The 22,817-nt window shown below is 34.2% G+C and overlaps 1 pseudogene; it reads right to left on the bottom strand.

Annotated features, from left to right (window-relative positions):
* Window positions 1-1,475: 1,475 nt before the first annotated feature.
* Window positions 1,476-14,431, bottom strand: LOC124372867 (annotated as a pseudogene).
* Between the last annotated feature and the right edge of the window lie 8,386 nt (window positions 14,432-22,817).

Raw genomic sequence — 22,817 nt, forward strand, 5'->3', positions numbered from 1 at the left:
CGAAAGCCCTCTGTTGTAGGGCAGGTTCAAAAAATTCTTCTAGCATGTTGGCATACCTGTTTTGAGTTCACAGTAACAACATTGCCATTCTCTTCAAAAAAATGAGGGTCAATGATTCCACATCGTGATAACGCGCACCAAACAGTCACACGTTCACTATGAAGAGGCCTCTCATGAATTTCCTTCGGGTTGTTTTCACTCCAATAGCGAAAATTCTGTTTATTCACACTTCCAGAGAGATGGAAGTGCGCTTCGTCACTGAAAAAAACAACAGCGTCTGGTGGGAGACTTTCCAAGATTATTTGACACACTTCCATACGACTCTGCCAATCATGTTTAGACAGCTCTTGGACAACAACCATCTTGTAAGGATGGAAATGCTGATCGTTGAGGAGACTGCAAAACTGATTGCCTAACCGCATTAATGTTTTCTGGTGTACGAGCACTACGAGGTCTTCCATCTCGTTTTTTCACAACAGAACCAGTTTCTCTGAAGTTTTTTACTCACAGCACAATAGACTTGCGGTCCGGTACTGAATTATGAGGAGGAATTTGAAACCGTATTCGGAATTCGCATTGAGCCATGATAACTGATTCATTGCTACGAATGAACGCTTCGACTGCAAAAGCTCTCTGTGCACTCGTCCAAACCATGATGGCGACTGACGACTGGTGCCTACGGGCGGAGCGTCACTTAAACTTCCCCCTCTCCTGCGTCGACTGCGGCTATCCCCACCATTCTGAGTGCCTCCCTCTACTCACGATAAAACAATGAAAATAGGGAGGTTATTTTGCCGCACCCTGTATATATATCCTTAGTGCACCTTCCTTTATATACATTGTGCTTTATAGTACTTGCTCCGCCGGGACTCGAACCCGACAAGTACTTTTTGTGGTTCAATGTTTATTGAAATTAAATAAGGCTATATTGCCATTTATACAAATTTAATTTAAATAAAAAGTCGTTTTGACAGGTATTTGGTCTTCCAATCATATGTTAGTTTAGTTATTTAAACACATATGTGACCGATACGGGCAAATACAATATAATTGAATCGTAAAAAGTAAGGGCTCTGTGGTGAAAGAAACAGGATTTTTCTGGACATTTGCCATCATTCAGTGAAACAATAAATCAGTAACACTACGTTTGGAGATCTGCAATCTGATCTCTTTTTCAGGTAAATAATTAACCTAATACATAATTACAAACTAGGTTAAAATAAACAATCATACCAAAGCGTTGTGGCACGCGTAAGTCAGGAATCACCACCATGTTGTGTGTCAACTTCACTAACTCTAAAACATGCACTTAATAAAAAAAATAATAAAAAACCTAGTGCTTGGGGACAAGTTTATCATAAAATGAATTCCAAAACACGATTCACCCGAAAGAAATACAGAGCAAAGCTCGGTTTCCTTATATTGGAACTGTTAATTATGACAGGATACAAGGGATTGTGCAATGAAAGTAAACATGTTATTTACAATTTATTATGGTAAAACTACAGCTTTGAGTCATTTAATTGTTGATGTAGAATGCCAGCAACTGTTTGAAGACCTGGGGGTTGTAGCCCTGCAAGAGTGGCACAGCCTGGACGTACGAGCAATCGTCATAGAGTGGTAGGGGTGGCAGACTCCAGTACACGTTTCTGCGGTGACAGTCCACCTCTGTAGAGTGAAGCTGAAGTACGCTGAAGTGGAAGTTCTGGCCGTCGGTCTGCACACATTGCACCACTAATGGCTGGGGCAACTCCTTCACTTGAGGCTGTCAAAGGGAATAATAGTGATGGTTAGGAAATTATCTATATACTTCAGTTTAGATTCAATTGTATTATAATTAATTAGTTATCTTATTAATACAAATGAATCGCTAAAATCGCTAATCTTGAGAACGGCTGGACCGATTTGGCTAATTTTTTTACATTCATTGAAATTCAAGGAAGGATTTTATGAAAAGGAATATTGTAGGATTTGGGAAAGCGCTAATCTTGAGAATGGCTGGACTGATTTGACTAATTATTTACATTCATTGAAATTCAAGGAAAGATTTTATGAAAAGGAAAAGTTTCCTGGAATATTGTAGGATTTGGGAAAGCGCTAATCTTGAGAATGGCTAGACTGATTTGACTAATTTTTTACATTCATTGAAATTCAAGGAAGGATTTTATGAAAAGGAAAAGTTTTCCTGGAATATTGTAGGATTTGGGAAAGCGCTAATCTTGAGAATGGCTGGACCAATTTGGCTAATTTTTTTACATTCATTGAAATTCAAGGAAGGATTTTATGAAAAGGAAAAGTTTCCTGGAATATTGTAGGATTTGGGAAAGCGCTAATCTTGAGAATGGCTGGACTGATTTGACTAATTTTTTACATTCATTGAAATTCAAGGAAGGATTTTATGAAAAGGAAAAGTTTCCTGGAATATTGTAGGATTTGGGAAAGCGCTAATCTTGAGAATGGCTGGACCGATTTGGCTAATTTTTTTACATCCATTGAAATTCAAGGAAGGATTTTATGAAAAGGAAAAGTTTCCTGGAATATTGTAGGATTTGGGAAAGCGCTAATCTTGAGAATGGCTGGACCGATTTGGCTAATTTGTTTACATTCATTGAAATTCAAGGAAGGATTTTATGAAAAGGAAAAGTTTCCTGGAATATTGTAGGATTTGGGAAAGCGCTAATCTTGAGAATGGCTGGACTGATTTGACTAATTTTTTACATTCATTGAAATTCAAGGAAGGATTTTATGAAAAGGAAAAGTTTCCTGGAATATTGTAGGATTTGGGAAAGCGCTAATCTTGAGAATGGCTGGACCGATTTGGCTAATTTTTTTTACATTCATTGAAATTCAAGGAAGGATTTTATGAAAAGGAAAAGTTTCCTGGAATATTGTAGGATTTGGGAAAGCGCTAATCTTGAGAATGGCTGGACCGATTTGACTAATTTTTTACATTCATTGAAATTCAAGGAAGGATTTTATGAAAAGGAAAAGTTTCCTGGAATATTGTAGGATTTGGGAAAGCGCTAATCTTGAGAACGGCTGGTCCGATTTGGCTAATTTTTTTACATTCATTGAAATTCAAGGAAAGATTTTATGAAAAGGAAAAGTTTCCTGGAATATTGTAGGATTTGGGAAAATAGTTATATAATATTTATGAAAAGCTATTTAAAGTCAACTGACACTAAACAGCTTTTAATAACTTCAGCTGAAGTTTTGTCAAAGAGGCAAAAACATTTGGTTACACTTAAATAAAAAAAAAAAAAAAAACAAAATACATAGTACTTGATCAGTTGTGTAATGCATATTTCCAAGACAAAATTAATATCTAATTTTTACTATTGATTGCACAAGTGCCAAATTTTAACCATCTAATGCATTAGAAATACTATTTTATAAAACCCACCTTAATGAACAAAGCTGTGAATATTTGCACATACGGTACATGAAAGTGGCTCCATTGACATTGGAAAAACAATGGCATGGCTTATTCTTCCTCTGATACCGGAAGGAAAAGACAAGCAACAGAAGTAATATTTTTGACTGAATTTTTTTAAGCGTATGTATGCATATATTTTCTTGGCCAGAATAATAAAACCAAAGTCAGTTATAGCACTAGAAATATAGATTGAAAGTAGATTAAAAGGGCTGCATCAATTTTTACTTACTTACTGCCGGGGCGTAACAAATCTCAGTCGATTCTTTGCCTCGTCTATGAGCCTCTTCCACGCCCCCCTGTCTTCCGCCAGATCCACAGACCCTCCACACCGGGTCACATCTTCGACCACTTGATCGCACCATCTTATCTTTGGCCTACCCAAAGGGCGCCTTCCTGCCGGTACCGCCTAGTAGACCTCTTTTAACCTTGTGCCTTCCTGTCTCCGATGTACATGTCCTAGCCAGCTAATTCTCTTTGCCTTCACCAAAGCCACAATATCAGGATCTTGGTATACACTGCGTAATTCTCTATTTTTTCTTATTCGCCACACCCCTTCATCACATAGTGGTCCAAATATTTTTCGGAGAACTTTATTCTCAAAAACAATCAACCGCCCCTCATTTTTCTTCGTTAATGTCCATGTTTTCACTTCCATACATTAGGACTGGTTGAATGATTGTTTTATAAATTCTTATTTTGGAGCATTGTGACAACAATCTTGAACGTAAAGAGTTTTGTACACGCCCCAAGACACCTATTTGCATTAGCTAATTTGCTTTGTATCTCTATATCCTCCACGTTTTTGCTGTTTATTGTTACACCCAAATATTTAAAACTTTCTACCCAGCCAATCGAGTAGTTGTCAATGCTTAAGTTTGTTCTCACATTTCCAGCATCAATTTTTACCGTAAATAAATTAGACCTGAAGTGTACGTAAAGAGTCAGACCTGAATCTTTATTGCAGTAGCTTTTCAGTTGCACATAAGAAAATATATTTTTCTTCATCGGGACTAAAAGGCAAACTATAACTAGCAATTGAGCTTGAAATATTTTAGACAGGAAGTTAATTGAAAGAGCTGAAAATAGACGCTTATTGATCAGAGTTGGTTTTATCGGTATATTATTTCTTGATCGGGGCACAAGGAAAACTCAACTATGGCACTGGAAATGCCTTAGACAGAAAATTAATTCAAACAGATGGACTTTATGACTTTTTGGCTGAATTAGGTGTTTGATACTTATAACATTAAATATTTTTTTGAGTACAACAAAACCTAAAATAGAACAAATTCAAAGTCAAATTTGTATTTAACTTTTAATCTCTTAACCATGGACACTGAAATAATACATACTTCTTGTTTGAAAGATATCATAGGGCTCCAGGATATTGTATCATAAATACTCTCATTAAGTAGAATACGCCCTTTGATTTTGATAATTGTGTGTGAAGCCGCGGGTAACTGCTAGTGTGTATACAGGGTGTTCACAAAAGGGTGTCACAAACTTCTGTGGGTGATAGTTTTCATCATTTCAAGCAAAACATTTCTTATATATAGGTTGAGAAATGTATTGTTTAACTGCCAGCCACCATTTTGTATTTTTTATACAAAAATTTATATCTCTAGAACTATTTAAAACTAAGGAAACCAAATTTGGCACATAGGTTTGAATGGATAACAGAAAAAAATAATGATATTTTATTCAACATTAACAAAATGGCATCTATTGAAAATATGAAAAGTCATATAACAAAAAACCTATATAGTTATAAAAAATGTACTAGACACCAACTATTTGAGCTATTTCATTACAATTCCAACGGTACTTGTTTTAACAAAATCCGACAATGTATAAGCGAACACAACCACTTTAAAGGTACGCTTGCACAAGCCTGGAGCAGCAAACATTTTGTCTTTTGATAGGTATCAGCTGTTTTACATTGGTTAGAAAAATGTTACAAAATAACACATTTTTTAATTATTATAACGATTCCCACGGTACGTATTTAATAAAAATCTGTCAACGCATAAGCGAGCACGATCACTTTAAAGATACGTTTGCACAAGTTGGGAGTGCCAAACATATCACAGTTGAAAGGTATCAGTTGTTTGCTTGTGAACATCCTGTATACATATGTAGTATAAAACATATTACACCTCAGTATGAAAAAAACACTCACCCCATAGTTATATCTGGCTTGGGCAATGGCCATAGTGTAAGCTTTCATAAGAGAGCGACCCAGCAACTGGCTTTCTTGCACGGGAGCATCAAATAGGTTCTTGACCTCCGTGAGATTGTGGTGTACAATGACTGTCTGCACTTGGCTGAACTTGCTGTCTGGCTGTAGTGCTAAAGCAAAAAAAAAAAAAAAAAAACAATAAATCTACAATAGGATTGTGGACATTTTCCATCACTGTGTTGTGACAAAGGACATGCTGTTTGGTATCTTCCCTCTTCTTCAGTTTCAAATCGTAAAACATACAATTAATATACAGGGTGTAAAAAGAGTCCCGTAGGGGCTTGATAATTCCTGAACGATTACAGGTAAAGCAATAAAACTTGGTACACCATTTATTACTGCACATATAAATCTATTTTTTATAGTAACAAACATTTTTTTTTATCATGTCAGGGGATGGCCCGTCACGAGTCTGTAAACACATATATAGAATTTATATCACGAAGTGTTACAATTAAAATTATTTATTGGAGGATTAATTTTGTTATAATAATCAATATAACATATTATAGATGCTTATATTGTCTGTAAGCCGTATCTAATGTGGGTGGATACACAGTTTATTTTATCTAGCAGTAAGCAATAGTAAAGTTAAAAATTCTATTTAGTTAGTGTTGCTCATAAATTTCGTATCGATCCAAAGGGAGGATGGGGTGGTTTCAGCAGCATTATGGAATGTTATGGGGGAGGGTGGTTGAGTTGGATGCATCGTTACATAAGTATTAAACCTCAACAATTAATCGTTTGAAATTGTTCCCAAAATTTGCCTGATTCCCCACAAAGATTTCAAATTTCGTATATATTTCCTCCCCCCCCCAAAAAAAAAGCAAATGGAAAGAAGTTTGAATTCTTCGAACAAGATAAAACCGTAGGTAAACATCGACTTCATCACAAATTTAAATTTGCAAGTTGGCAAAAATAAAAATGACTCAGTGGTCAGGTCATGTTAAGGGACAAGAAGTGACATGTACAGACAGGCATGTGGTGACCTGCACGACAATCAAGAAGGCGCTGAAAGACCTATCAGTGCATGCACATTACAGTTGATCTAACAGTGCAGTGAGTGACACATCGAGCGATGGTGTACTGATTGTCTTGCTGCGTTATGGTTGCATTTTGATTTTAGTTAAAATATCTAAAAAGTAGGCATCTAAAAAAATTGTTTTAATCATTGATTTTAATTGATAAAAGTGGACATACCGAGCAGAAACAGCAAAGAATTTACAACGTTGTACTACAGTTATCGAATGCTAGTTTCACATTAATAAATAATGTTTTAGTGTAGAGTTCAAAATTGTCTCTACTATATTACACTTTTTAGAATAATATAAACTAGAGGGGTAAAATATTATAAATTTTACTTTACTTACTTATATTGAAAATCTTGTAATTAACTGAGAATAAATATCACCACTGCAATCACTCATTACTATTCAGAATATGATATTAACAGTTACAACAAGAAATGTTACTGCCAGATATTAAGGTTGAGTGGCAACTCTCATCAACTTACGGAACACATCTTTCAACTCGTAGAAGTTGTTCTCCTCGAGAGAGATGAGAGGATGCGACACTGTCAATTCCGGTACCTCCAGCCCCTCGGCTTCCGCAGGCTCCACCAGGGGGTTCAGGGGCTTGTCCGAGACGAGGCACATGTCTGCTCGCACTTCCAACATGACCGGATCACTGTCCCACATCAGGGAAGCACACAGTGGTGAGTCGTGAAGAACGTGACGCTGACGACTGATCTCTGGGCTTTGCCAGCGAACACAGATGAACCAGTCGACTGCACAGCATACGACTGTAACCGACCTCTCAGTATTTTAATAAGGCGCTCTTTCTCTACTCGTAAAACACATAGAGAGCCTATGTATCTATCCAAAGTGTTATTCATATTTCAATGACGTTTTTAAAGGGTAAAATATTTTGTAGAGCTTGTAACTTAATGGATGTTATAATGCAATAGGACAATATTTTTACAAATAAACTGACGGTGGCTTCAACCCTTCTTCTTCTTATTCGATGGGGCGGCCTATTGCCATGCACTTAAGCCTCAAGGGCCTTTTGCGCACACCATGAGGCCTACCAGTCTATGATTTCAGCCGCTCCACAAACCGCCGAAAACAACCTATCAAGTCCTCCTGGGGAAATTCACCACCCTTGTCCAAACTACCAAAGATGGCATACCGCTCCCTTGCTATTGTAGGACAATCAAAGAGCAAGTGTTCAGCAGTTTCCTCCTGCTCATCACACACTCTACAGAGTGGATCCTCCTGAAGGATGCAGACTCTGTGAAGATGCTTCCTCAGCTGACCATGGCCCATTGTAAAATTATACTTTTGTGTTTGGAACAAATTTAAAAGTAGTGGAAGTATTACGTTAACAATCATTAATTATACCACAACAAAACTTCACCAAATGATTAGACCACATATGGCAGAAATAAAGTGACTTGCAAAATTACAAAATTTGGTGTGTTTGTGTTATTCTAGATACCAGTTGTCGAACTCTATGATATCTGTATATGTTGTAAACTCATAATGTTTAAAAAAAGTTACACTGACAATTCTGTGATTTGTGCTCAAGTAAAACTAACATAAAGATTAGTTTGAATGAACTTAGTAAATTATTCATTTAAAATACATACTATGATAATTAAAAAACGTGAGAAGATAAAATTAAGATCAAAAAGGTGGTGCTAACTAAAACAGGTCTATCCTTTTCAAACTTTGAAACATTACTATGTTTGCTGCAGGTGGCAACAAATAATGCCGCAACGTTATTATTGCACAAAGCTTAACCTACTTACAAAATTCAAGCTATTTGGTTTTTGTTATGCGCACTTATGAGAACATATTTTTCTTGCATTATTGTAATGCTTAATTTTAGTTAGCAGTTATATACATATATATAAATATATACATAGACAAGCAATCACCGGCCTTATTATATCAACAAAATCTGCTCAATGAAATCTGTATTAAGAATTAAACATTTTAAATAGTGGCCTATAACACTATATACACATGATAATAACTAATCCAATACAGAATTATTTTGAACCGATTTAAACCACCCAGTCAAGAATAAAAGTTTAAGATGGCAATTTAATAACAATTTTTTTTCTTATAACTCTTAAATTTCAGACTCAAAAACTAACATTTTGTATCTTGTATAAAAATCTGGTCCTAATTGGATAACAAGTTTCTTTCTGAGTTATAAATGTTAAAAGTTGTAGTTTGGTTGAAAAATGCCAAAAATCTTCATTATTATCAGCATAAAAACTGGAAGTAGTTGTTTTTAAGTCATTTGCTTTATGTGTCTAATTGTAGAAATAAACTAGATCAATTTTAATACAACTCCTGTTATTGTAGCTCTACCGGTTAGTTTATGGTTAACATTCTAGTTCAGGTATCTAATCTTTTTGGTTTGAGAGTAAGGAAACATGTTTGTAGATATATTCCATGTTACAGACCACAAGAGAAATAGCAGTTATTGTTATGAGAGCGTCTTTAGTTTATTAAAAGCATCAACAATGATTAATTAAAAAACTCTTTGTTCAATACAGATAGCTGAAATAAACATCGACCTACACTCTGTGTCTATTTCAGTAACTAATATTCAGTTATTTCAAGTTTAGAGTGCAGTGAGGTCATAAACGCTGTGTCCATTAGCTTGTTTTCTGGGCTTGTCTATAGATTCTAGCCTGAAATTTTATCTTCATATTGACAGTGTATGTAGCAAATTGGGCAGCGGAATCTTTGTATTGCGTCGACTGTCCCATTTTGCTAATAGAGATATTCTTTTGGCTGGATATTATGGATGTATTTACCCACACCTTACCTACGGACTGCCTATTTGGGGGTCTGAAAGTACCAGGACACAATACATTATTTGGCTTCAAAAGAAATCTCTCAGGATTGTGTTGCGGTTAGCTAGAAACCAATCATGTAGGGGGTACTTCCGAACCAACAAAGTACTTACATTCCCGTGCCTATACATCCTTGAGACCATAACCTTCCTAAGGAAAAACATGCACATTTTTACCTCTGATCTATCTAAATATTACAACTTAAGAAAATCTTTCCGTTTGCCAACTCCAAAGCACCGTACATCATTTTTTGAAAGACAGTTGTATTACTCTTCGGTTAAATTATTTAACCATCTCCCGTTAGAATTGAGATCCGAAGAAGTAGCACCTAAATTCAGATCTAAACTTAAGTGTTTTTTAATTGACAGAGAGTATTACTCTGTTAGAGATTATTTGAGGTCCCATTAATATTAAGTAATTAAGATACATTCTTATTCTTTTTATTAAATGTATATTGACTTTTGTCATGCAATGTATTTTATTGTTGATTGACAAATTGACTTTGTTAAATATATATATATTCATTCTGTGGTTTAAAATTCTTACTTCTTTCTTGATTCTGTTATGCCAAAATCTCTTGGAAAGTTCCAGGCTGGCCGTTCAGGGTCTTTTCTGACTGGTAGTTTTTTCTGCTCTGCATCGTACAAGCATGTTGTCTTTATGCACCTAAAAACAAGCATTAATATAAAAATACAATACTACAAACATTTTTACAAACAAAATTTTACTCGTATTTAATTTTGAACTACAATTAATTCGCAAAGTAAAATTATCATTGTATATTTCTGTAGCTATGCTATATGTGAAAAAATTAGCGTTAGAACTGTTCACTACTTTGGAACTGTAAGATAGCTATAAGTATTTCATATAGTTTTCACTAATTTAAATTCAAATATGGTGAAAGTCTGGAGTATCTTCAAGGAAAAGAAACAAAATTGAAAACTTGAATAAGATTCTAATTGTAAGTTCTGAACCTTGAATCTGTGAGTACATAATCAATAAATATTAATGTCACCTTGAGATAAAGGTTGGTTTTGAGTTAAGTAAACGTGATGGATAAAAGACATGAACACATTTTCTGAAAAAAAGCCAAGATAACAAATACTGCAACAGGCAGATTTTAGTGGCATCCACCTCAAATATAATCTACCAGCAATATTAATAAGTGTGCTGAACTAAAAGCTGCTCAAAGCCCAGGACTTAAAGGGTTGATGAATTTTAAAAATGTATTTGTACTTAATAATTATAGGCTAGCATGGATCGTTGTTATCCTTTAACTGATGACGTTGTTATACACTTTGTGTTCTGACAATAGATGATTGATTGCTAATGAGGTAAATGACAGCAGGCTCGACTAGTCTAACTTACTGGATAACCAGTACAAGGGACAAATGTAATTTTTCAATAATCCAGGAATTAATCATCTAATGTCATATTTTGGATTCCAATACAAAGCCTGAAGAAACCACATTTTGACCACTTCTATATTGACAATTAAAGACCATACTCATTATGGCTTTCTTTGGTAACTAAATATTTTTGTAAACAGAGTTCTGAATGGCAGTTTAGAATATTTTGCATTTAATGTCTTCTAATTTTGGAATGATATTTTTTGTATCTGATTATAAGAATAAAAGCTGACAGCAACAAATACTGTGTATTTGTAACAAAGAATCAACTAAACCTAAAGAGATTCCATCTCTGTTTTAAATAGTCTCTATACAACATATATCATGTAATGAAATTCAGACATTTTAAACATGTTTGTACTCTATAGAAAATATTATGGCTTAAATTTTTACTGTATGGGAGAAATTGATTAAAAATGTAAGGAATAAAAGTTCAAACTAATGTAACAAAAATAGGGTTTTAAAAAGTTGGATTTTTTAAACGTTTCCCAGCTTCATATTATAAAACTTTGAATAAAAACGAGTCCTGCAAATTGACAATACCTGGTTAGAAAAGCTTTTCTAAATATAGTGGCCTCCGGATAACACCAAAACGCTTTAAATACATTCCAAATTCCAATGAATATACATAGAAAATACCTGCAGCTTTCAACGCCAGTATAGCCTTAACTAGCTGTGTTGCCAACTACAAAGAGAAAAAATTTACCATCTGTGACCGTTTGCTAAGCCCCTGTTTAGAAATGCCACAATAACATTGACTGTACTTTATATATTTAAAAATATTACTGAATTGACAAACTTTCTGCAAAGCAAAGTATGGACATATTATACCCTTACCTTTGCACTAGTTTATCCTGATTGGGGAGTTGTATTTGGTCAACCAATTTCTGTATCCGAGGTGGCAGGGTGTCGGCTTCCAACTGCACCGTGTTTTGTGAGAGCCAACGCTTGAGGCAGCCCTTCCAGCAGCACCGAATGGTCTCGGTAGAAGAAGCATGGCTGCTCTTTGTAGAGAGGGTGGTTCTCGTCCTTGGGTACGGGGCGTGGTGCCAGACCCACAATGGACGAGAAACTAACAACATACATTCATCTCAACAAATATATGAAAGGCACCTAATACATTATGAACGATCTTGGAGTGATTGGAAAAGTCCAAAATCCAATGTAACTAATAATAATTATACATTTTGCAGTAAAAATATATTGTGTGTGAGGCCTTTCGGACTCAAACACGTTTGTCGTAATAAGGTATTGTTCATCCATTCAGTACCATAGTAAAAATTGTTCATGTATATATATTGTTTTTTTTTCAAAATTAAATAAGAAAAAGCATTTAAATTTGAAGTTGGTCATACAATTTTTTTTTATAATAGGCTTATACAACTTTACAAAATTTCTACCATTTGGGGATAACATTCCGATTATAAAAAGAAAGTTATGATGTAGCCACATTACGTCAAATTTCATAATTAATAAACTTTATTATACACATAGGGTACATGGAATTTTACTAATTTAAGCTACAAAATAAAAAGCGGTTTGACTATGGACATAAATTATGATAAAAGGTTGTATAAAATTGAGTTTGGTAATAAATTAATAGATTTAGTATTAATTAGGCATCAATATATGTTGTAGCCTATTACTTACGTTCTTTAAAGTCAGAATGAAATATACAATGTGGTAGGAATATGTTTCAAAATTAATTTTCGGAAAATGGTTAAAAAAATAATGTTTGCAAATAGGCTTATTTTATAAATATCTTTGTACAACTGATTCATTCTAAACTCGAATTATTATCCCTGATAAGCATTAACTAAACAAAGATTACAACATTAAAACATGCAGATAATTAACGCTTTGTACTTTACAATTTGTTTTAAAACTATGAACTGTGTGATGCACATCAAGATGACTAACAGAAGAACTAGAATGCTTCTACTTGTCTGTTTGCTACTACTTAAATGATTTCTTATGACATATTTCCACTAACAAGAGAAGAAAAACTAGGCTATAGGTAAAGTAATGGCTCATCAGGGATTTCATGATGAACTAAGCATTAAAAAATTAAATAAACTAAAACAAGATAATTATATGTTACTTCCCTTTGGAAATATATATATTTTAACTTTATCAATGTACAAAAAAATAAAGTTTATTTTTCTATTTTGCAAGATTTTCTGACTGATGCTCGTTTGGGGGAAGCTGTTTTATTTTTAACCAATTAGCCAACCTGCTGGGGATGAAAGAGCTGATGCCCTGGCTAACCGGGGCTCAGCGTCAATTATGACAGGCCCTCAACCGTTCTGCGGTATTCCAAGGTGTGTATTCTTTGCAGCTGTCTCGAAATGGCAATTGCTATTAGCGAACAATTCAATATATTATCCAATTTCGATGTAATTTGCTCAGATGTTTATCTTGTCATGCCAGGAAATTCCCGGGGGGGGGGGGGGAGATTAATGTTAAAGGGTGTTAAGACATCAGGGGGTTTAATTTAGTCAGGATATTTTCTGGTCATATGAATAAATTCCCGGGGGGGGGGGGGTTAATGTTACAAGGGGTTAATGACACGATCGTACACAGTAAGAGTTATAATAAATTACTGTAACAAGAAGAATCTCGTACATTACAATTTTAAATTCACAAATTTTACCATGACATTACAAAATAACAAAACCAAACAATAGTCTAGACTTAGATACCAAAGAAACCTTACAATATTTATAACTTGCCCAGCTTGATATCAATAAGTAACCCCTTTGGTGAAATTGAGGAAAGAATTCTCCCCACGTGTTACCAGGAGCCAAACCCATATGTTGAAGCTACTGAAAACAAATCTCGTCACTTGTGAGAGATATCTGACATATTTTCCTCATATTGATAGCCATTATCAAAGTCTATAAATATTAGGTACTCCTTGTTGTTTATAGTTTACATTAAAATAACTAATAAGCTGAAATCATATAAGTTAAATAAATTGTAATACTAAATTATCCTTCGGATAAAAACAATCGAACCATTTGAAAATGGCAATTGAATAACGGGTAGGCCACACTCCCTTATTAAAGTCTACCCTCCTAACCTAACACAAATTGATTTAAATTACCTATCATGTGGTTTAAAAATTCAAATACAAAGAGTTGATAATATGAATAAAACATACACTTACTCAAACGTTTTCTTAGGAGATGCTACGAATTCATTTGCATCAACCAGTTCCAAATTATTGGCTTGTAACACTTTCTCAGCGTTCGTTTTCAACACCGGTCGTTTCCGAGCCACTTTCCATTGATTTCTCATCATTCTGTATAAATTGTGTTTTCCTAAAGGTATTGTGAACTTCATGTTTTACGCAGTGACGAACTGTGAATACTTTTAGTATACTAAGATTATAATAGAGTAAATTAATTAACCTAACAAGGACTTAAAAACAGACATAACCTACAAAACCACAACAAACAGTGATGATGTCGACTGAAAAAATGGACCAGGGCGACCACATGTAACAGTAAAATTACCCGTATTTATCTATGTTATACATATTGCCATCCATAATTTATAAAATGATACCAAATTATCGATTAGAAATACCTAAATTGTCGATTACAAAAACATTCTAATTACAATTAATTATTGGCAGTTATTTTGAATGTATCGAATAACAATTTAGATCAAAATTAATTAAAGCAAAATAAAATCATTCGTATCGTATTTGAGTAATGGCCACAAGTACAATGGCGATGTACATGTGTTATTTATGTGATAAGTTGTCAGACACGTTTATTCTTTAAAAATAGTAAAATGTAACTAAATGTTAAAATGTTTTGTTTTGTTAGTTTTATAAATACACGTAGTGAAGATAGTTTTTTTTATTCATAACTGAATTATTACTGTTTTAGTTTAAAAATCCTTTAATTTGAAACACCTATTACGTGATTTAGTTTCATAAATATCGATAATTCGATTAAGGTGGAGGCCGCTTATTATAATACAGCGTGGTGCAAAACTACTGCAGATCTATATCTATGTAGATCTGCAGAGTCTACAGTGATCTATATAAACTAAAAGTGTTATAAACCAAACCGTTTGGAATTAGTTTGAATTATTGGTAGATTTTGATAATTTTCATAGAAAATAAACCAGATACTCTCAGGTTCATACTCAAGGATACTTTGGGTCCTTTTGAGAGAGTTCAATCCTCTTTTAAGCCTTATTCTGCCTGTCCTCATGGGCCATTTGCCTGTACGAGGATCTCATTTAACAGAATAAGGAGGAGAGTCCATACAGTAAAACGTTGATGGTACTTATAAAAAGTACAACGGTCACATGCAAGATTCGAACCTGCGCTATCTTTAATTCAGATCTAAGACCGACATCGTAGACCGCTCGGGCATCGGCACTCCCGAGTTTTTGAATAACTAGTGTAAACTAGACCAAGGTTATAAATTTGGCCATGTTGACTTAGATGTGTCTTAATATCATTACTTAGACAGAACAATGAGAAGTCATTACTATTTATGTAAAAATGACGTTTTAATTTAATATTTTTCAAGTAATTCCTAGGAGAGGACCTTATTATAGGAAGAAATTTTTATAACCTCAGTCCATAATAAGTACCTTAACAAAATCAGGGAACACTTTGGTAGAAGCTATAAAACAACATTTCAAAATTAAAATGTGAAATTGGAGTCTTTTCCTAAATTTTAAATGGTTTGACTCTGTTTTGAGGTGCATAGGGAGTTTGTTAAACAGGTTTATGCATTGTAACGGTGATTTTTTTGAAAAAAATCTGTGAAATGTGCAGGAATCTGAAGGTCGTTAGAAATTCTTAAATTATACTGATGGTTACGGGGAATTTTGAAAATTTCAATGTATTGAGTTAGAAAAGATAAAGTTTCGTAAATATAAAGACATGAAAAAGTAAAAATATTGGAAGACTTAAAAGTCGGTCTACAAGATTGACGCCTGTTAATTGAAAAATTGCTTTGATTGCTTTTTTTGTAGGCGGAACAGAAACAGTGTCCTTTTGTTCTCACACCCACATATGGGCAGATCATAGACGAGATGCGGGTAGATGAGTCCGTAATATGCAGAAAGAAGAACATCAGAGTTAGATGATTTTGCTAAGGTGCGAGTGGCAAATATTCCTGAGCTCACTTTTTTGGATACATTTTCAATATGGTTGTGAAATTTTAGCTTGTCGTCCAAGGTCAGTCCAAGAAATGTCGTATAGGTGGATAGGAATTTCATATAGATTATTCTATAGTAAAGCATTATTCTTAGCTACATACATGAACACCTGTATGAGACATATTTAAAAAGTGTTGTATCATAAAAAGGAAATTAAATAAAATTATTGTGTAAGCAAATAATAATTTGGAATTAAAATTTTGTTGATCATCAAATAATATATTATCTAGACAATTAGACATCTCTTCAAAATTACAAAACACTTTCATAACTTAATTTTATAAATATGAATTATCAGTAGTTTAAATGAAGTCTCAATGAATTTGACACCAGCCATAACAAATTATGCATAAGAAATGAAAGTTAATTTTATGAAAACAGTGTAAATTGCAGTAGGTGGCCAAATTAAAAGACTAAACATTTAAATTTGTTAAGTTTTAGAGTAACTATTGTTTGTTCTTCTGCACCATCATGTTATAATTGCATCATTATTTTCACATTAGTTAAAATGTATCAGCACATTTTTTAAGCATTGCTGCACTTGAATCAGCTGATGTATTTTAGAGAATTTTTAAATCTGAGTATGAAATCAAAGCTAAATCGATCAAGATAAAACCTAACAGAAATAAATGACTACAGGAAACTAACTAACTTTTATGAAACAAATCAAGTAAAGTTTTTCACGTTTAAACCTTCCCAGGACAAAAACCTTGAAGTGATCATTCGTAATGTTCCCTACTCTCTAACTGACGAAAGAAATCAATCAAGAGTTATGTGACATGGGTTACCCGACCATTAAAGTATCAAGATTGTTCAACAAAAACAAAAGTCCAATGCCACTCTGTTTTGTAGAGCTGGAGAATTCGGAAAGTGGTCGTGATATTATGAACCTTGAACAATTGTTTCACGCCATAGTTAAAGTGGAAATTAAAAGGAAGTCAAAAAACATCCCACAGTGTCTGAGATGCCAAGACTTTGGTCACACAAAAAACTTCTGCAAACTGGACCCTCGCTGTGTGCGGTGCTCGGGATCCATCTCTATTCAGACTGCCCGGTCAGTAAAGAAACCAAACCAGTGTGTGTTAACTGCGGCGAGGAACATACTTCAAATTACAGGAGGTGTAAATACTACCAGGGCATCAAGCAGAAATTGACCGGTCGCAAGAAATCCTCCATAGGGAACGACCAAGAATCTCGTCCACAAGTTACAACGACACGACCCGAAAACTCAACGAAACCTAGGGAAAAACTCAACCAAAATCATCTCCGCACCTCGATCTCCGTTGAATATGAACTCCCCCAGCTATGCTGAGGTGGCTCATCCGTCGTACATTCCTTCAACTGCAAACTCCGTAGAGGATCCACAATCTCTGGAAGCAGGTAACATCTCAGGTCTTGACGAAATAATAAGCAATGTAGTAAAAATACTCATACCCCAGTTGAAAAAGGTTATTCAGCAGGTTATTGCTTCTTTCTTTAAAAAATGCCCGTGACTAACAATCAGGCCCCAACTCTCTTTAAAAAACTTAATTGTTCTCAATTGGAATGCCAATGGCTTGAAAGACAAAAAACATCTCTTTACAGATTTTCCTAGTAAGACATAATATAGATGTTGCATGTGTCACTGAAACTCACTTCTGCCCAATGATAAATTTAAAATAAGTGGCTATTCTATTTACAGACAGGACCGAGTGGCTCCTCATGCCTCTGGGGGTGTCGCAATTTTGATCAAAAGAAACATAAAACACCACGAATTTCTTGCTCCCCAGTTACAAAGTTTAGAAGCTGTTTCCATAAAAATATTTTTACAAAATGGACTCAACTTTTCATTAGTATCAGCATACTTACCTCCTAACAAACGTTTTGTTGATGAAGATTTTAATAGGATTCTCTATAATAATAGTCCTACTATTTTAATGGGAGATCTAAACAGTAAAAAAAACACTTTATGGGGATGTCGCACTAATAACCCAAAGGGTAATAAATTGAATGACTACTTGATGCGTACAACTATTAATATATCTGCTCCTGTAGAACCAACATTTTATCCGTGGCAGAGAAAACCAGCAACCTGACATATTAGATATTGTTTTGTTTAATAATTTCAATGAACCGATAGTACAGCAAACCTTATGCGAGTTAACGTCTGACCACTTACCAGTAATTGTAACTTTTTCAATTAAACCCGATTTTACCAATCCTCCATTGAAACTAATAAATGGTAAAGTTGACTGGGCTGTATTTCATAACGAATTAGAAACTAATATTATCTTTGCCGAATTGTTTACAGTCTTTCGAAGATATTGACAACTGTGTACTACAATTCACTGAGCTGATTAAAAATTCGGTTAAAAAAGCAGTCGCAAAACAATCACAAACCATGTTTTGTCCTAATCGCCCTCCGCAAAGAATTCTTAATTTAATTAAAGAAAAACATGTTTTTAGGAGACGGTGGCAGAGAGACACAGGCATCCAGAAGATCGCATGCAGCTTAACAGGCTCATCAGGAAAATAAAATCAGAATTAGATATTTTCAAAATTAATGACTATCAGAAATATTTGAGTGAAAATAAACCCAGGCGATAGTTCAATGTGGCTGGCAACCAAAAGAATTCTCAGAACGCCTTCTACGATCCCTCCCCTTCAACAAGGCCAGGAGACGTACCAGAGTGACTCTGAAAAAAAATGTGAGGTTTTTTTTGCGAATTATTTTGAAAATGCTTTTTTCCCCTAACCCTACTGTTAATTTGCAAACTGAAGATGAAGTCAACAGGTTTTTAAATAGCACACTCTTATCTGCTGAGCTTCCCACTCAGTATATCTCAACATCTGAAATTAGAAATGTTATCCAATACCTACCGTTGAGGAAAGCTCCTGGGTATGACTTGATAACAAACTTAATATTAAAGGAACTCCCGCCAACAGCCCATCAGCTATTAAAAACTTTATTTAATGCATGCCTACACGTTGGTTACTTTCCTAAATCCTGGAAACATGCTGAAGTTATTGTTATCCACAAGCCCGGTAAGCCTGTTAGAAATCCCTCTAGTTTACAGACCCATCAGCCTACTACTACCCACTCTGGCAAAAGTATTTGAAAAGCTAATACAGAAGAGACTATGCAGATTCATTGAAGATGCTCAATGTATTCCTCCCCACCAATTCGGTTTTTAGGGCAAAACATTCTACTACGCAGCAACTTGCGAGGTTAACACAAACAATAGTGCAAGGGTTTGAAAATAAAAGACACTCTGCTGCTTTGTTTCTGGATGTTGCTCAGGCCTTTGACAAAGTATGGCACAAAGGCCTTCTGTATAAGCTATTTCAAACTGGACTTCCAAATTACTTGCAAAACATCATCGAATCATTTTTTAGAAAACCGGACTTTTTCAGTAAAAATAAATTCTACTCATTCCACTGTTCGACAGATCCGGGCTGGTGTGCCACAAGGCTCAATTTTAGGACCTATCCTGTTTAATATGTTCATGCATGACCTACCCATTCCAGCTCATTCTAACGCTTGCTCTTTTCGCTGATGACACTGCCTTGATTTCCCAACATCAAGACATTGACACAGCAGTTGACATGCTTCAGAGGGACTGATACAGACCTACTGTTGGATTGGTTCGTTAATTGGAAAATCGCACTTAACCCTCTAAAATGTGAAGCGAAAATATTTTCGCTAAGAAAATTCAATCCCTTAAGGAATATAGAAATTCAAGATAACATCATACCATGGAATGAAAAATGACAGAAACTGTTAAATATTTGGGTGTCTTATTAGACTCTAAACTTACTTATAAACAGCACATAAATTCAAAATTAAATCAAGCAAACACAAGATTGGCACAAATGTACCCAATTATCAATAGAAGATCATCTCTTAAAACTTAAATGCGCTCTTTTAATCTACCAAGGAATATTCAGACCCCTCTTAACTTATGCTTGTCCAGTTTGGGGTCCTTGCCTCCATAAATCAAAAATGAACAAACTTCAAGTATTCCAAAACAAGTTTTTGAGAATAGCAACAAAATTCTCCATGGTTTGTTAGAAACCGACAGATTCATAATGAATTAGAAATTCCGACCATCTGTGACTACATCCGAAAACTAAGTGCTACATTTCTAGAAACTCTGGACCAATCAACAGGTGCTGTCCATTTTTAACATTGGCCAAAGAACTGTCAACAGAAGACTGAAAGCACGTCTTGTTCAAGACATTTTATTATAATTTGAAACTTACATTGTTTGTCAAGTACTAATTTTATTGTTTATTTTCTGTTAACTGTATTATTGTTATAGGGTGTCTCCATTGGAGCAAACCCACTAATGTTAATATTTCTATGTTCTTCTGTTCTCTATGATTCAAACTTCTGTGTATAATTATTTACTTGTAGTAATTGAACCAGAAATAAAGCTTTTGAAAAAAAAAAAAAAAAAAAAAAAAAAAAAAATAAATCTGAGTATAACCTCAACGTATGTCTCATGATATTGGTTATACATGTTTCTGATAGCTTTCCTTATCATGTGAGCTTTTCAGTACTGTTCCCAGTGGCTTAAGGAGTTTAAATCCATCGAAATATGCGTGTTTTTTGTGACAATAACATTGTAAAAGTAAGTGTGTGGGGACTTTTGCCTAATCATGGGGGAAACAGTGATTTGTTCCAAGGAAAACTGCTTTAGAAAAGCTTATTTTGTAAAAAAGTGTTATTCAAAAACCAAAAATAGCCAACAGCTAAGGCTTTTTTCAAAAGTCAGTGAGTAGCATCAAGTTAGCGCCTGATAGGAATATGAATTACGGGCCACATCTAGTTGGCAAATGTGATCGCAAGCCTAAAGTGAATGAAATATTGATCAGAAAATAATGAATATTACAAAAATAAACAGAATACATAAAAAAAAACTGTTGACTGACCAGATAAATGAGCTTGGAGCTAAAATTTCGTACAAGTAAAACAAAAACATGGCATATGAACTGCTCTCCACATTTTCAAAAACTATATCTACGTACTGACGTTATGCTTGGGAATGATCTAACCGAAAAGATAGGTCAAATTATGAATAGTTTCGTCATCTCGGCAGGCAGCAACTCCACTTACTTGTTCTACTGTAGATGGAAAATAAAAAAACCGAGCTCTATGAATGAAAGACTTTTTCTTTTTACTCAAAAGTTACCATTTCATGAATTCAATACTTATTTGCATTCTTTACCTAATTTATTTATGGATTTTGAAGCACTACATTACGTTACATCTTGCACATGACTGTTCTTTAGTTACTCATGTATTCCATGATTACGTTGCAATGTACAAATCGATATTGTTGGAATAATTCTATCACTAATTAACTATAAAGAATAAGATACGCCGTTCTTAATCACTCGTATAATGTAAAGTACGTTGGATGTATAGAATAATAATTGGATTTCTTTTAAAGTTACTTCTGTCAATAAAATATTAAAATTGTTAATTTTCTCCAATGCACTGCAATGAATTTATGAATCATTCATTTAGCACTTTGTAATATCAGCCAATTTCCTTGATGTTAAATCTGTAATTTAAATGTGGCTTCCCAGTTTGCATAAGATTAACTTAATACTTTCCTCATTTTATTGATTCAATTAATAAATTCTGACCATCGAATAATATTTTATGCACATAATTATGCTAATATTCAGAATGGCGTAATATTTTAATTAATTAATATTATTAATTTAAATTAAATCTCACTTAATAGTCTTACATCAACCACTATAATAAATTATAACCAATATTGGTTATAATTTATTAATTAAAGTATTTTCATGCAGATGATATAAATTAACTCCTGAAGTGTACCGTACTCATATACGAGTACTACCGTTACCGTGCAATGTTCTATGAGTGGTTACTGAAGACAAGTAAACCAGAAGAGAAGACAGGATACTTTCAGGTATTTTGTTTGTTAATGAGGACTGAAACTAACTTTTTGTTTGCTTTTGTTTTAGGAACGCTGTAGAAGCTCACATTTTTCTTCTATTTGATCATCAATACACCGTAATGTTAACATATACATTTTGCAATTGGTTCTACTTTCATATAATTATTCCCATTAAAAATGTTTGGGCATTATTGGACACACTTTAAAAAATAGTTTTATTCACAGAGTAAAGCAGGATAAATATAGTTCGATGGTGAAGAGATTCAGAATGTTTAGTTTCATGCGTTATCATACAGCTGCTTATCATAATTGATCTTACATTTTAAAGAATATTAAATCACAGATATATTGAACTAGAACTTTATTGTGGTGCTTGAAATATCAATATCTAATTCAAAATCCAATCTGTTATCAAACTTTTATATACAAACATTCTTATTCATTTAAATCATTTGCAAAGTGTAGTGAGAAGTTTAAAAGCCATACACATCTTTAAAAGTTGTGGGCTTATCTATACCTTAGATAGTAACAAAGAATTTAAGATATTTGTTTGAGGGGGCGTGGATAGGGTTAAATTTAAGGGGCGTCCGGGGTCCATTTTGGGTCAAAATTACAATTTTTATTTATTGACATTTTCGTGTTCTTTGGAATCTTTCGATTAATTTAACACATCATACATACAATTTGGACGAGTGCAACCTTATGTAATTAATTTATTTGTAATGGTCCTGCACTGTGTTTTTCGCTGGCAGGG

This window comes from Homalodisca vitripennis, unplaced genomic scaffold (assembly GCF_021130785.1).
Source record: "Homalodisca vitripennis isolate AUS2020 unplaced genomic scaffold, UT_GWSS_2.1 ScUCBcl_4241;HRSCAF=10305, whole genome shotgun sequence".
Classification (NCBI taxonomy): domain Eukaryota; kingdom Metazoa; phylum Arthropoda; class Insecta; order Hemiptera; family Cicadellidae; genus Homalodisca; species Homalodisca vitripennis.